Here is a 13,752-nt window from a genome sequence, read left to right as displayed (position 1 = left end):
CGAAACAGAGGAAAAGTAATCCCACCAAAGTGAGGGGGGGTTCACCCCCACACCCCCTACTTAAATATACCAACTCTGAGATCACACTACACGGGAGAGAAGGCACAGTTCATCATGGTGGCCAAGTGGTTCCCTTCACAGGGAAAGGAAGTCGGCAGTTCAGTTGTTCATTGAAATGTAACACTATTACGTTTGCTATTCTGGTGTTCGATGTTGTGCAGTTTCAGTGAACCAAATTTTCGATTTTGTGGTCTTGAAGTTATGAAAGTCGATGTTACAGTTTTTCACCTTTTTAAAGCAGATCCATATACATACATACACGTATGTGTGTGTGTCTGTGAATTAGGAAATTACAACATGCAGGAAAAATTGACACATACTGACAACACACTTACCTGGTATTCACAAGGTCAAACTAGAAAAAAAAAGTAGTCTCCTTTTCTGATTTTTTTTTTTTTTTTTTTAAACAAGGACCTCAAACATTCAGACACATTTTGCTGAAAAGTGGTTCTGTTAGGGAGATGCATTTAATACCACAATTTGTGGGGATGGGGCAGAAGTTGGGTTAGTACACATGAGTAAGACTGGCAGGGGGCTTCCAAATATTAGATGTTACTCTTTGAATACCTCCTGCACTCAAACAATGACATATGTTACATTTGTAAAAACAGCTGTTGACATCCTGTATATATGAACTGTGGAATGCAAACCATATTTACAGATACTAATATATGAAGCAAACACACACACACATCTCTGTGGGAATTGTGTATTTGGTCAATCATTGCTTTGGCTGACATCTGGAAGTGCAGGGTTGTTTGTTTGAATGTCTAGTTTATTGAACTGATGTTTGTTTTAAAAAAAGGTAAGTGGGGTGTGTGTGTGTGTGTGTGTGTGTGTGTGTGTGTGTGTGTGTGTGTGTGTGTGTGTGTGTGTGTGTGTGTGTGTGTGTGTGTGTGTGTGTGTGCGCGCGTGTGTGTGTAAACATGGTGGGTTAAGATAAGAGTAAGGGTTAGGTAAGGGATAGAGTTAAGTGTGTATGTGACTGTGATGTTTAGGGTTAAGGTCAGGGTCGAGTTGGGGGATAGATTTAGAATGTGTGTGTGTACACACAAGCGTGCACATGTGGTGGGTGTCCGACCTGTCTTGTGTAGTGGTAGTGGTATGGGAAGGGCTTTTTTTTTAAGTTCAGATGCATGTTAGGGTCAGCAGGTATTACTAAAGTGAAACAAGGGGGGGCAACAAATTTGAGCTGAATGTGGTTGGGTTATGGGTAGTGCATCAGAAAAGGAAACTTGTTTCGTTTTTTGATATGATGACTATTTGACATGATGTGCTGCATGTTTTTATGTCAACCATTGAGTATATAATGTTCTATCTACCTATACTTTCAGAGGCATCTAACATTAAGGGATCACAGTAGGCATTTTCATCCAGTCTGAATGGTAGACTTCACAGACTACCATTGCCACAGCCAGGTTAAGGGCAGTGTCTGAAAGTCTGCTGCTAGAATATGTCACTGCTGCTACATACTTCACAAGTATTTGTACTGCCAACATTGTTGAAATATACAGACAAGTGTCATTTCTCCTTACAGATACAAAATCAAACCTATAAACCTGCAATGTTAGTCAGGGAGATGTATTTGCCTTATTTGATGCTCTACAAGGGTCTTTCTTCTGAATAGTTGAACTTACTATGCTAGCTTCACTGTCACACTGACCTCTTAGATGCCCTATGAAGACATACCCGAGTGAAGCACAGTGAATTTCTGATGTTAGAACACAGCCATAAAAACATTATGTGAAAAACTACTGTTGGGGTATGTGTCTCACTCTATTTTATTGCCTACTATGAACAGGCACAGAATAAACTCAAAAAACAAGCCCTCCTTGGTGAGATCCCTATACCAATAGGTGTACAACAAAATGAGGAAAGTCATGGCAAAAATTAGGAAGACTAGTTCTGAAATGTTCCAGGGTTAGTTGGGGTCCCAGATTTTATTTTAATTTCAATGGAGTTCAGCTTTATTTCTGACCAGAGTGAACAGTACACAGGGAAGGGGGGGATGGGGGTGCAGCATTTTCTCATATTAATGAAAACTAGATCCAGTATGTTTGTACCCCTAATGGGTATACAGACTATCTGGTCTAGGGTGTTAGTTTTTACAAACTCCAGGAATCTTTGGGCCTGCAGGTTTGGAGCTGTGTATGATTTCCTGATTATAGTGGGTAGCTAAAGTCACCTATGAATATGGTACTGGGTTGCATGGTGTCTCCAGTACGGTTATGTAGGTGTTATGGGTTTCCTGGGTCATGGGGAGGATATGCCAATGGTAATTTAGATGTGGAGGAACTCAATTGTGCAATCCTGTTTGATCAGCCTTGAGATATGCCTGTTACTAATGGAAAACAACACACCTCCACCTTCACTCCCTGCCTGTGCAGCAGCTCATCCAAATGTTTGGAAGGTATTGTAGCTTGCACCACCAGAGTGTTCTCTTTGGTTTTAAACCATGTATCGGTAACGGAACTGCACAAATGCCTACATTCTCGGGGGTGAGAAAAGCTTGGAAGGAGTAGAAGTGCTTGTTTAGACTCCCATCATTCATAAGTAACACCTTTAGATTTTCGTGGCTTGGTTTTGCTACGTTAGAAGGTTTGTCAGTTTGGCATTGAGTAAAAAAGGCATTATTGGGAAGGACAACATTTTAGCCAGTATTCAAAAGCCTAGAGGGGACAGGTGCATACCATCCCTGGCAAAGCAGCATGGTCTGTTGACTATATCCTTCCAAGCTGACAAATGTTGTACCCCCTTTGACTGACACCAAAATCTAAGCCAGTTATTAAAGTCAATCATCTTCTGCTCATATGATGGCATTATCCTTGGAGAAGGTAAAATGCTGCCCAATGAAAGGCTCATACCCACCTGCGACATGCAGTCCAAGAGCAATATCATGTCTCTCTTCATATAGTCCAGGGAGGTATGTCTCAGGTCATTTATACCCACTTGACTATGACTGAGTCATATTGGTAGTTGTGGTCCAGTGCCTTAATTGAGTGTGTGATCTGACAAAGCCTGGCCCCTGATAGGCAATTGATTGTGACTTTATCTTTACTCAGTCTGATGAATGGAGCATCTATATTTCTCATAAAAGTGTCTCTTATAACCAAAATATTGAGTTGTGTGATGGCTTGTGTTATGGATTTAGAAGCTGTGGGTCCATGAGATGCGGCTGTATATGTTGTGGTGGGTGTTGTCTTGGCAGAGTGCTTTTTTTGCTGCTAAGGATATTTGTTGTAAATACAATGTCTGAGCGGTACTTGGGTTTTAGGAAGGTTACATTTTAGAGCATCAGAATATGTGGGTCTGCCTGTCTGATCCATACTGCATATGGTGGTTGCAGTATGTGCATTGCTGACAACCTGATTTGTTCTGTGAGTACTCTTATGTAAGAGCTTTGCCTCCAGTGATATTGTGTAAACACATGTCTTACATACCTTATCAGTTTGTTTAAGAATCAGTAGAAAACAAACCACAAATGGTGTAGGCAAACAGATCCTCCACACAAGTCAATTGCAATATCCAAAAAGAAAGGAGGTACCAGACCACGGCTGAATAGATCATAAAATTTATTTTACATACAAGTAAAAACTAGGTGAGTGCTTTCACAGCCCAAAAGCTGCTTCATCAGACATCACACAAACCAACTGTCCCTTTTTTTAAAATATCCTCAACCAATGCGCAAGTTCTTCCAATTAAGTGTGAAGTGATGCTTAAAGCAACAATGTACTATATTTGTGTGCAACATATACACTCAAACCAGACAAATAATTATAAAAAAGCAATATAAATAAACATATAAAATACACACTGGTAGCATGTAATCACACAAAACCTGAAAAAGAATATATTAATCTAATGTGATACAGAGAATTTATCTTTTAAGGGGTCTACTGGATAATATAGGCTGAATGGAAATGTTATCATTAAGACCCCTACCCATAGTAGCTGGCATTCGTATTATCCATTCCAATTCCTTAGTTTCCACCAGATTCCTAATAGCACCTCCCCTGCTACCTATAAACACTCTCTCAATAACCATGAATTTAAAAACATGCTGTGCTCCCATTTCCATCACGTTTCGCTAGGGCATTCTTTTCTGCTTGTTTAGATATGTCATATAAGTGTTCCCTGATATGGTCACGAAACCTGCGCGTAGTCATTCCCACATAAAATGAGCTACATGTAACACAGTATGCCAGATAAACAATATTCATGGTATTGCAATCTGCTATAAGCCTGAAATTAACTTCCTTCTTAGTATCAGGTTGAACGAAGCTGCCACTACTATCAATGGTACAACAGTAATTGCATTTATTGCAAGGAAATGTACCATATTTGGTGGATTTATCTACCTTCATATTGGCATCAGATTTATTTTTATTATTATTGTATCTAGGGCCACATAACCTTTTAAGCGATTTATTATTATACGTATAGTGTGAATTGTCCCCCACTAATGCCCTCACACATTCATCAGCACATAATATATTCCAATATTTACTAAAGATGTTCTGTAATAATCTGATATTACTAGCATATGTCACTGGTATTCGTATAAATCCCTTTAATTCCGTTTGTTGTGTATTGTCTTCTAGCTGTTCTGAAAAGAATGGCCTAGCTTTTTTTTCCTTTGTTGTTTGAGTTTTTCCACTATGGGTTGAACTTCCTGTTTACTATAACCTCTTGAGATAAAATTATCTACCAAATTATTAATCTCCCTTTCCATTCTGTGATCATCTACTGTTAATTTGGAAACTTTCAGGGTCTGACCCCTCATAATGTTGTTAAATACATGAGATGGATGCATGCTACTTCTATGGACATAGGTAGTTCTGTGACATTCCTTTCTGAAGATTTCAGTCTGCAAATCCCCGTTATCCATTCTTATGATCTTAACATAGGTTCATAGGTTGGTACTAGGCTATCGGTCCTAGGGCCTATACAAGCCTAGCCATAACAATTACCTGGATATTTCTTCCCACAATATTTACTTCTCTGGACCCTTGTCTAGCAGGGTGACTCACGTGATCCCCGGGGTGAATTTCCTATCTCCCATCCAATCGTCAAGGTTCCTTTTGAAGAGGGCCAAGGAGGCACTCTGCTTGATATGTATGGGCAGTCTATTCCAGAGTATGGGGAGTCTCTGGGTCAGGAACCTATCCCTCCAGCATGTTTTGTTCATTGTGATGACAAAGTTTAGATCCCTGGAGCGTGTGGCTCTGAGGGATTGGGATTTCTTTAAGTGTAGCATGTCCAACAGCTCAGGGTTTGACATGGCCTTGTATGTTAAGCAGAGATCACCTCTGAGTAGACGATATGCCACAGAGTATAGCTGGAGTTCTTTTAGATGGTCAGCATAGGGCATCTGCTTTAGGCCTGTGATTCTTTTAGTGAGGTATTTCTTCGGCCTTTCCAGCTGTTGCAGATGTCTTGTGAGGTACATACCAAACGAGGTGTTGTACTCTATAATGGGTCTAATGAGGGATGAGTACAGTGGGACAATGATCTCCTTTTTTCTGGATGAAAAAACATCCAAAAAATCGATAGATTGCATTGAACTATTGGCTGTAAACCTTAGAAAAGGCGTGGTGCTGTTAATGTTGGCCAGAAAAGACATGAATGTCTCAGTGTCCCCTTCCCATAAAAGGAAGAGGTCATCAACACATCCTCAGTAGAATATAACATTAACCTCCCTTAGGATGGTGTCCTTCTCCAATGTAGCCATAACTAGGTTGGTGTAGCTATTGGCACAAGGTGTGCCCATAGCTACGCCATCCAACTGTCTTTAAATCTGTTCCTCAAACATGAAAATATTGTTCTCCAATTTTATTTCTACCAGAAAACATACGAAATCTATAGTTCTCATATCACAGGTAGCATCCTCCATTAAAATACTGCCACAGAAACTCTAAGCCTAGACCATTTGGGATCACTGTAAATAGTGATATGACATCCATAGTGACCAATAAGCAGTGATTGGTAGGTGGTGTTCTTTTAATATGGTCAAATAAATCTTTCAAAAAATGTTGTGTATCTCTCAGGATATGTTTGTTTTTAACTAGTGCCGATTTCAAGTGTTGTTCCACATACATAGAAAGAGTCTCTGTCTTCCACCCCTGTCCTGCAACAATTGGTCTTAAAGGGTGGGTGATAGGATCTTCATGTATCTTAGGTAATTCCTAGATCAGAGGTGTAGTAGGTTCATCAACTCTAAGATATTTATATAGGTCATAGTTAATTAAGCAACTCTGTCAACAGTCAAACAATGCATGGTCTATTCTTGTATTACATTTTTCACCCCATGCAGGATCAATATTTTCATATACAGTTATATCATTCAGCATGGATAGCATGGTTTCATGATAGAAACTGTACTCCATGATCACAATGGGCCCCCCCCCTTGTCAGCTGGCCTACTAGAGATAGAATTGTCCTGACATGAGGCCTCAATGGCTTGTTTTTCCCATTTACTCAAATTCATAAAACATTTCACGTGTGCATTATTATCATACATCTTATAAGTCTCCTTAATGCAAACTTTTGCAAATGTATCTACTACCCCATTACTAGTGGGCACATAGCTACTCATTTCCTTAAACTGCAGATTACCCTCATGGTTATCATTATTAGCAGAAACTGCAATGTCAGCATTACATTGCTTACAAAACTTTTTAACTCAATTGTGTTTTCTGTTAAAGTCATTTTATGCAGTGGCATGAAAGTCATACCTTTATTTAGGTCGGTAACTTCATCCTTCGATAGAGTACGTTGAGCTACCACTTCAGTAAATGATGTTCAAAATGAAGTAGCCATTGGATCCACCTTAAATGGTGAGGATGGAGTCCAGGAACGTAATACCGAGAGTCACAACACCCTTCCTATTTCAACTAATAGACAAGCGATGTTGGTTGGCCACACATCTAATTATGCACTCTCTGTTACAGGGGGAGCACGCCCAAAAGGAAGTGAATCCACTACTGGCATGATACAAAATACAAATACCTATAATAACCATGAAAGGAACACTTTAACAACACCATATCCCATCAGGGCGAATCATTTTCGAGGGAGGTCACAAAGCAGGGGCCCTTTCAAACAGAAGGCCTCCGCCGAAGAAATGAACGGTTTAACCATAAAAAAATATGGCAAACCAAGGGTATTCACTAGTATGGAACATATCTCAATGTACTCTACCGAAGGATGAAGTTACTGTCCTAAATAAAGGTATGACTTTCATACCAGCGCATAAAATTACTTTAACAGAAAACTTAATTGAGTTAAAAACTTTTGTAAGCAATGTAATGCTGACATTGCAGTTTCTGCTAATAATGATAACCATGAGGGTAATCTGCAGTTTAAGGAAATGAGTAGCTATGTGCCCACTAGTAATGGGGTAGTAGATACATTTGCAAAAGTTTGCATTAAGGAGATTTATAAGATGTATGATAATAATGCACACGTGAAATGTTTTATGAATTTTAGTAAAAGGGAAAAACAAGCCACTGAGACCTTATGTCAGGACAATTCTATCTCTATTAGACCAGCTGACAAGGGGGGGGGGGCCCATTGTGATCATAGACTACAATTTCTATCAGGAAACCATGCTAGCCACGCTGAATGATATAATTGTATATGAAAATATTGATCCTGCATGGGTTGAAAAATGTAATACAAGAATAGACCATGCATTGTTTGACTGTTTACAGAGTTGCTTAATTAACTATGACCTATATAAATATCTTAGAGTTAATGAACCTACTACACCTCTGATCCAGGGATTACCTAAGATACATAAGGATCCTATCATCCCCCCCACTTTAAAACCAATTGTAGCAGGACAGGGATGGAAGACAAAGCCTCTTTCTATATTTGTGGAACAACACTTGAAACTGGTACTAGTTAAAAACAAATATATCCTGAGAGATACACAACATTTTTTGAAAGATTTATTTGAACATATTAAAAGAACACCACCTACCAATCACTGCTTATTGGTAACTATGGATATATCACTATTTACAGTGATTCCGAATGGTCTAGGCTTAGAGTTTCTGAGGCAGTATTTGATGAAGGATGCTACCTATGATGTGATAACTACAGATTTCTTATGTTTTCTGGTATAAATAATATTGGAGAACAACATTTTCATGTTTGAGGAACAAATTTTCAGACAGTTGGATGGCGTAGCTATGAGCATGCAATGTGCCAATAGCTACGCCAACCTACTTATGGCTACATGGGAAAAGGACACCATCCTAAGGAAGGTTAATGTTACATTCTACTGACGATTTGTTGATGACCTCTTCCTTTTATGGGAAGGGGACACTGAGACATTCATGTCTTTTTTGGCCAACCTTAACAGCACCATGCCTTTTCTAAGGTTTACAGCCAATAGTTCAATGAAATTTATCGATTTTTTTGGATGTGGAGATCATAAGAATGGATAATGGGGATTTTCAGACTGAAATCTTCAGAAATGAATGTCACAGAACTACCTATGTCCATAGAAGTAGCATGCATCCATCTCATGTATTTAACAACATTATGAGGGGTCATACCCTGAAAGTTTCCAGATTAACAGTAGATGATCACAGAATGGAAAGGGAGATGAATAATTTGGTTGATAAGTTTATCTCAAGAGGTTATAGTAAACAGGAAGTTCAACCCATAGTGGAAAAACTCAAACAACAAAGGAAAAAAGAAGCTAGGCCATTCTTTTCAGAACAGCTAGAAGACAATACACAACAAACAGAATTAAAGGGATTTATACGTATACCAGTGACATATGCTAGTAATATCAGATTATTACAGAACATCTTTAGTAAAAATTGGAATATATTATGTGCTGATGAATGTGTAAGGGCATTAGTGGGGAACAATCCACACTATGCATATAAAAATAAGAAATCGCTTAAAAGGTTATGTGGCCCTAGATACAATAATAATAAAAATAAATCTGATGCCAATACAAAGGTAGATAAATCCACCAAATATGGTACATTTCCTTGCAATAAATGCAATTACTGTTGTACTATTGATAGTAGTGGCAGCTTCGTTCAACCTGATACTAAGAAGGAAGTTAATTTCAGGCTTATAGAAGATTGCAATACCATGAATATTGTTTATCTGGCATACTGTGTTACATGTAGCTCATTTTATGTGGGAATGACTACACGCAGGTTTCGTGACCATATCAGGGAACACTTATATGACAATATAAACAAGCAGAAAAGAATGCCCTAGCGAAACGTGATGGAAATGGGAGCACAGCATGTTTTTAAATTCATGGTTATTGAGAGAGTGTTTATAGGTAGCAGGGGAGGTGCTATTAGGAACCTGGTGGAAACTAAGGAATTGGAATGGATAATACGAATGCCAGCTACTATGGGTAGGGGTCTTAATGATAACATTTCCATTCAGCCTATATTATCCAGTAGACCCCTTAAAAGATAAATTCTCTGTATCACATTAGATTAATATATTCTTTTTCAGATCTTGTGCGATTACATGTTACCAATGTGCATTTTTATATATTTATTTATATTGCTTTTTATAATTATTTGTTTGGTTTGAATGTATATTTATGTTACACACAAATATAGTACATTGTTGTTTTAAGCATCACTTCACACTTAATTAGAAGAACTTGCACACTGACTGAAGATATTTTAAAAATAGGATAGGGACAGTTGGTTTGTGTGATGTCTGATGAAGCAGCTTTTGGGCTGTGAAAGCACTCACCTAGTTTTTACCTGTATGTGAAATAAATTTTTTGATCTATTCAGCCGTGGTCTAGTACCTCCTTTCTTTTTGGATATTGTTTAAGAATTAGTTGGTTGCCTGTAGTAGACAAGAGGCAATTGCTACATTGCCTCAGGATGTCCATGTCCAGCAAGCTGGCTGCAGAGATAGCAGAAGAGCTCATATCCAAGGTTCAAGGCCTTTTTTATGTGATCAAAAGTTTGGAGTACCGAGTAAAAACAGGCATATATAACACAAAATTTGAAGTGCACTGTTTATCATTGTGCAAGCTATTTGTGAAACTGAGTACTGGGGAAGTTTCAGGGGTAGTTTTATGGGCAAAATATGTCAATTCTAGGCATCTGCATCTATACAGGACACTGCTAGACCCACTGCTCTATGAGCAATGTCACACAAATAAGCCTAATTTATAGAGGCAAAGAAAACTGTTTAAATAGCCATCTGGTTAATGAAGGAACTTCACTTAAAACCTTCCTGTGTGATAACTAGGCTACCTTCTACTGTCACTAGAAATGCAGCCCAAAGTTGTCTTTATTTTTTTAAGTAGGTATTGTTTAATACAGTCAACAATGGTATATTGCAGCAGTTTACAATCTTCATACAATTGTTAACCCAATTTTCATAAAAATACTGAAAGAATTGATAAGACTGTAGTATACTGGGATTATCTGGAAACGACTAAAATGAGACTGGAATGAATGTTTTTATTTTTTAATTACCCAAACTTGTGCTGAAGAGGTGCCAGTCCCTCCTTTATGGACCAAGTCTTTTTGTACTTTTCAGAATGAATTATGTACACGCTGTAGTTTGGTTAAGATTGCTTTATTAGATGTTAACAATATCCAAATACTGTCTCCAATAACAGTGCTGATAAACAACAGTCTGTAGAAATTTGGGAATGCTTGATAACAGTTACAGTGCTCCAAACGTTTCTGCACATATATTCTGATTTTCCTGAATATTATCAGCTGAAACAGTATTTTCCTGCAGTTTAGTATGGATATTTGACCTGACTTCTGTACTCGGGCTCAAATGTCTGTTCTGCAAAAAACTTTTGCATATGTATCCAAAAGCTAACTTAACTAAATCAGCTGACCATGTCTGAAGTATTTCCTAATAATAACAAAACACTGTAATGTTCTACATGCCTCGGTTTTCAAGCCTTGTCTTTAATGTGCCTCACAGTGCCTATCTATTCTTTATCTAGCATTCCATTGCAAGTACGCATATCTTTCTTTTGACAAAGGAACATTATGTAACTTTCCTTTGAGAACTGTTACTTCTTCACAGCTCATGCATAGCCAGCAAGATTATCTTTTCCCTTCTACTGAACTGTCTTTCCCTGAAACTGCATGCATAAATGAAAACACAAATCTGACTATATTTTCAGGCCTATTCTATCAATACACATCAATCTGTGCATATTGGAATGAATATATATCAATCTGTACATATTGGTCTGCTCCTCATAATGCAATTTTTTTTTTCAAGCAAACATGGAGAATTCTAGTTACTAATTAACGGCAGGTGTTTCAGTTTCAGACTTAGCATTCAGAAAAAGCGTGCTAATGCAAACCCTGTTATTCTAGAAATGTTCTACTTATATAAGGACAATCTATATTTGCCCACCTTACATTTTACATTTCTGCTTAACTCTTAAATCAAGAGGTATATACAGTGGGTGTTGCATTGTATTTGACAGCAGCTAGCTGAGAAGATATTTTCCTATGTGTTAGTTATTTCTGTATTTATTCATTCATTTGATTACAATCAGATTTCTGAGGTGCAAACCCACGGCCATACCAATGATTGTAATTGATCATTATATCAGAGAGACAGAGAGTGTATGTGTATGTGTGTATGCATTAATGTGCAGGATGTTTGCAATAAGTTCCTTACTGTATGGCTTTGAGCAGCATATATTTAAATACTTATCCATTCATTTGATCCCAGTCAAATTTAAATGTATACAACCACAGAATTTGCTCTTACTAGTGTGTGTGTGTGTGTGTGTGTGTGTGTGTGTGTGTGTGTATTAAAATAAATTATTGTGGCCAGTTTTTATTATTTTTATTGTATTACAATCACATATCTGAGGTGTATACAGTCTGTACATTTGGCTTCAATTGATGGGTACAGGGGGTGTTAGTGAATACAGGTGACTCACCCAGCAGTCATTTGGTCAAGTATTCATTATTCTAGCTTTGCAGAACTAGTGTGCATTTATGTGAAGCTTGCTGGAATATCTTACTGTTGCTATTTTTATTAACACAATCAAAAGTCTGAGGTGTGCACAGTGGCTGTTTTTATTTTTTTTTTACTGTGACTGCTTTTTTAACACAGTCAGAAGTCAGTGGCTGTTATTTTACTGTGGCTGTTTTTTAAACACATGAAGTCTGAGATGTGCTCAGTGAATAAAGTTACTGTGACTGATGGGTTTAGCACCAGTTTTGAAAATTACTGTATACGGGAGGAGGGATTGCATTGTTTCGAAAACTATCAAGTTGGCCATAATTTGTTTTTGACTTTTCATCGCAAACATCAGCAATGTACACAATAAGTGAATGTCTGTGGTGGTCTGGGCAGGATGCGTGGGAAAATAACTGATGCCTGGCAATGTGACTCAATGAGTAGCATTGCCAGATCATGGTGCTTGGTACTGCACTTGGGTTTTTGGATGGATTTCCTTCTTTGGGGAGTTTTCATGTATACCCTGTCTCTGTGGATTTTATCCAGGTGATCTGGATTCCTTTCTCAGACCCTCAGCTGTATAAGGTATGTCAACAGCTACTTCTATTTCTACTTTCATCCCAGGTGAACATCAGAAGGCTACAAAAAAGATAACGGTCTTGTTCTGGAGGTAGTAGACAGGCAGTCACTTATTTCATATAGAGGTTGTATATATTTACAAGCCCTTCTCATCTAAGCTTAGTTTTAACTACTATTTTGTTAGCTTTGACAGAAAGAAAAAATAAAACTGAATTTCTTTCCTTACTCGTGAATTTAATTCAGCCATTACTGAATCAAAATGTTATTTAAAAAAAATTAACAGGAAAAAGGTCTAAGATGGCAGCTCAAAAAATCTAGAGCTGTGACTTTTGGGGACCTAGCTGCTCCAGGCCTCCAGTGTAATTCAGTAATTTTAACTTCCTCCACACTTGCTACAGCAGCATCTGGTCTGGTTAGGGTGTGTTAAAAGGATGGAGGACAAACCTAAAAAGTAAGAGAAAGTGAAAAAAAAAAAAGAAATACTCTAGCTGGATTGCGTGGGGCAAGGATCAAGAGAAAATGAGCACTGGGGAGGTGCAGTGAAGAAGCAGTGTGATGTGGGGGCATGGACGCTTTGTCTAGTGTTACACGGCACCTAAAGCTTGTCTTGTTGATTGTAGCCAGACATCTGAGGTGTATAGAGTCTGTAAAGTGGCTATAATAATGGACACTGAAGTAGTCTGTAGATGCAAGTGACTGGTGCTGTTTCATCACAGGTGTTGGTCACTGATCTAGCATAATAGAACCCCACACCATTCCAATTAGCCCCGCCATTCATTTGTTTACTTCAGACCCCCCCCCCCAATGCTTTCAAGTCACCAGCCACCACTGACTGGCACAATCACTAGTCAGTAATGTAATTGCAATATATGACATCTCGCAAATGCTGTAAGACCCTCTCATACATAAGACCACAATAGACACAGTATCAGAGGTGAACTTAAATTGTTATACTCTAACATATTTTTAGCATACAGCTGGACTGTATTTTAAACTTCCTTCATGATTCAAATCAGAGGCTCAGGGTAATTGGTAGAAGGAAACATTCTTGCACCTTTATGAATGATGCATTGGGGCAAGACAAGACAGCAGTACACACTTAAGGTGTTGCTGTCTTTAGAAACATCATGTAGCTAAATTAAAATCAGCCATTTT

At 38.2% G+C, this 13,752-nt stretch overlaps 1 protein-coding gene across 1 annotated transcript in view; it reads right to left on the bottom strand.

The window, feature by feature from the left end:
* Nucleotides 1-13,752, bottom strand: part of LOC122787839 (dedicator of cytokinesis protein 7-like) — a 4,057,077-nt gene that overhangs the window by 1,863,817 nt on the left and 2,179,508 nt on the right. The gene's annotated exons all lie outside the window — the stretch shown is intronic.

This window comes from Protopterus annectens, chromosome 13.part0 (assembly GCF_019279795.1).
Source record: "Protopterus annectens isolate FY-2018-M chromosome 13.part0, PAN1.0, whole genome shotgun sequence".
Taxonomy (NCBI): Eukaryota; Metazoa; Chordata; order Ceratodontiformes; family Protopteridae; genus Protopterus; species Protopterus annectens.
This window is presented reverse-complemented; position numbering and strand designations above follow the sequence as displayed.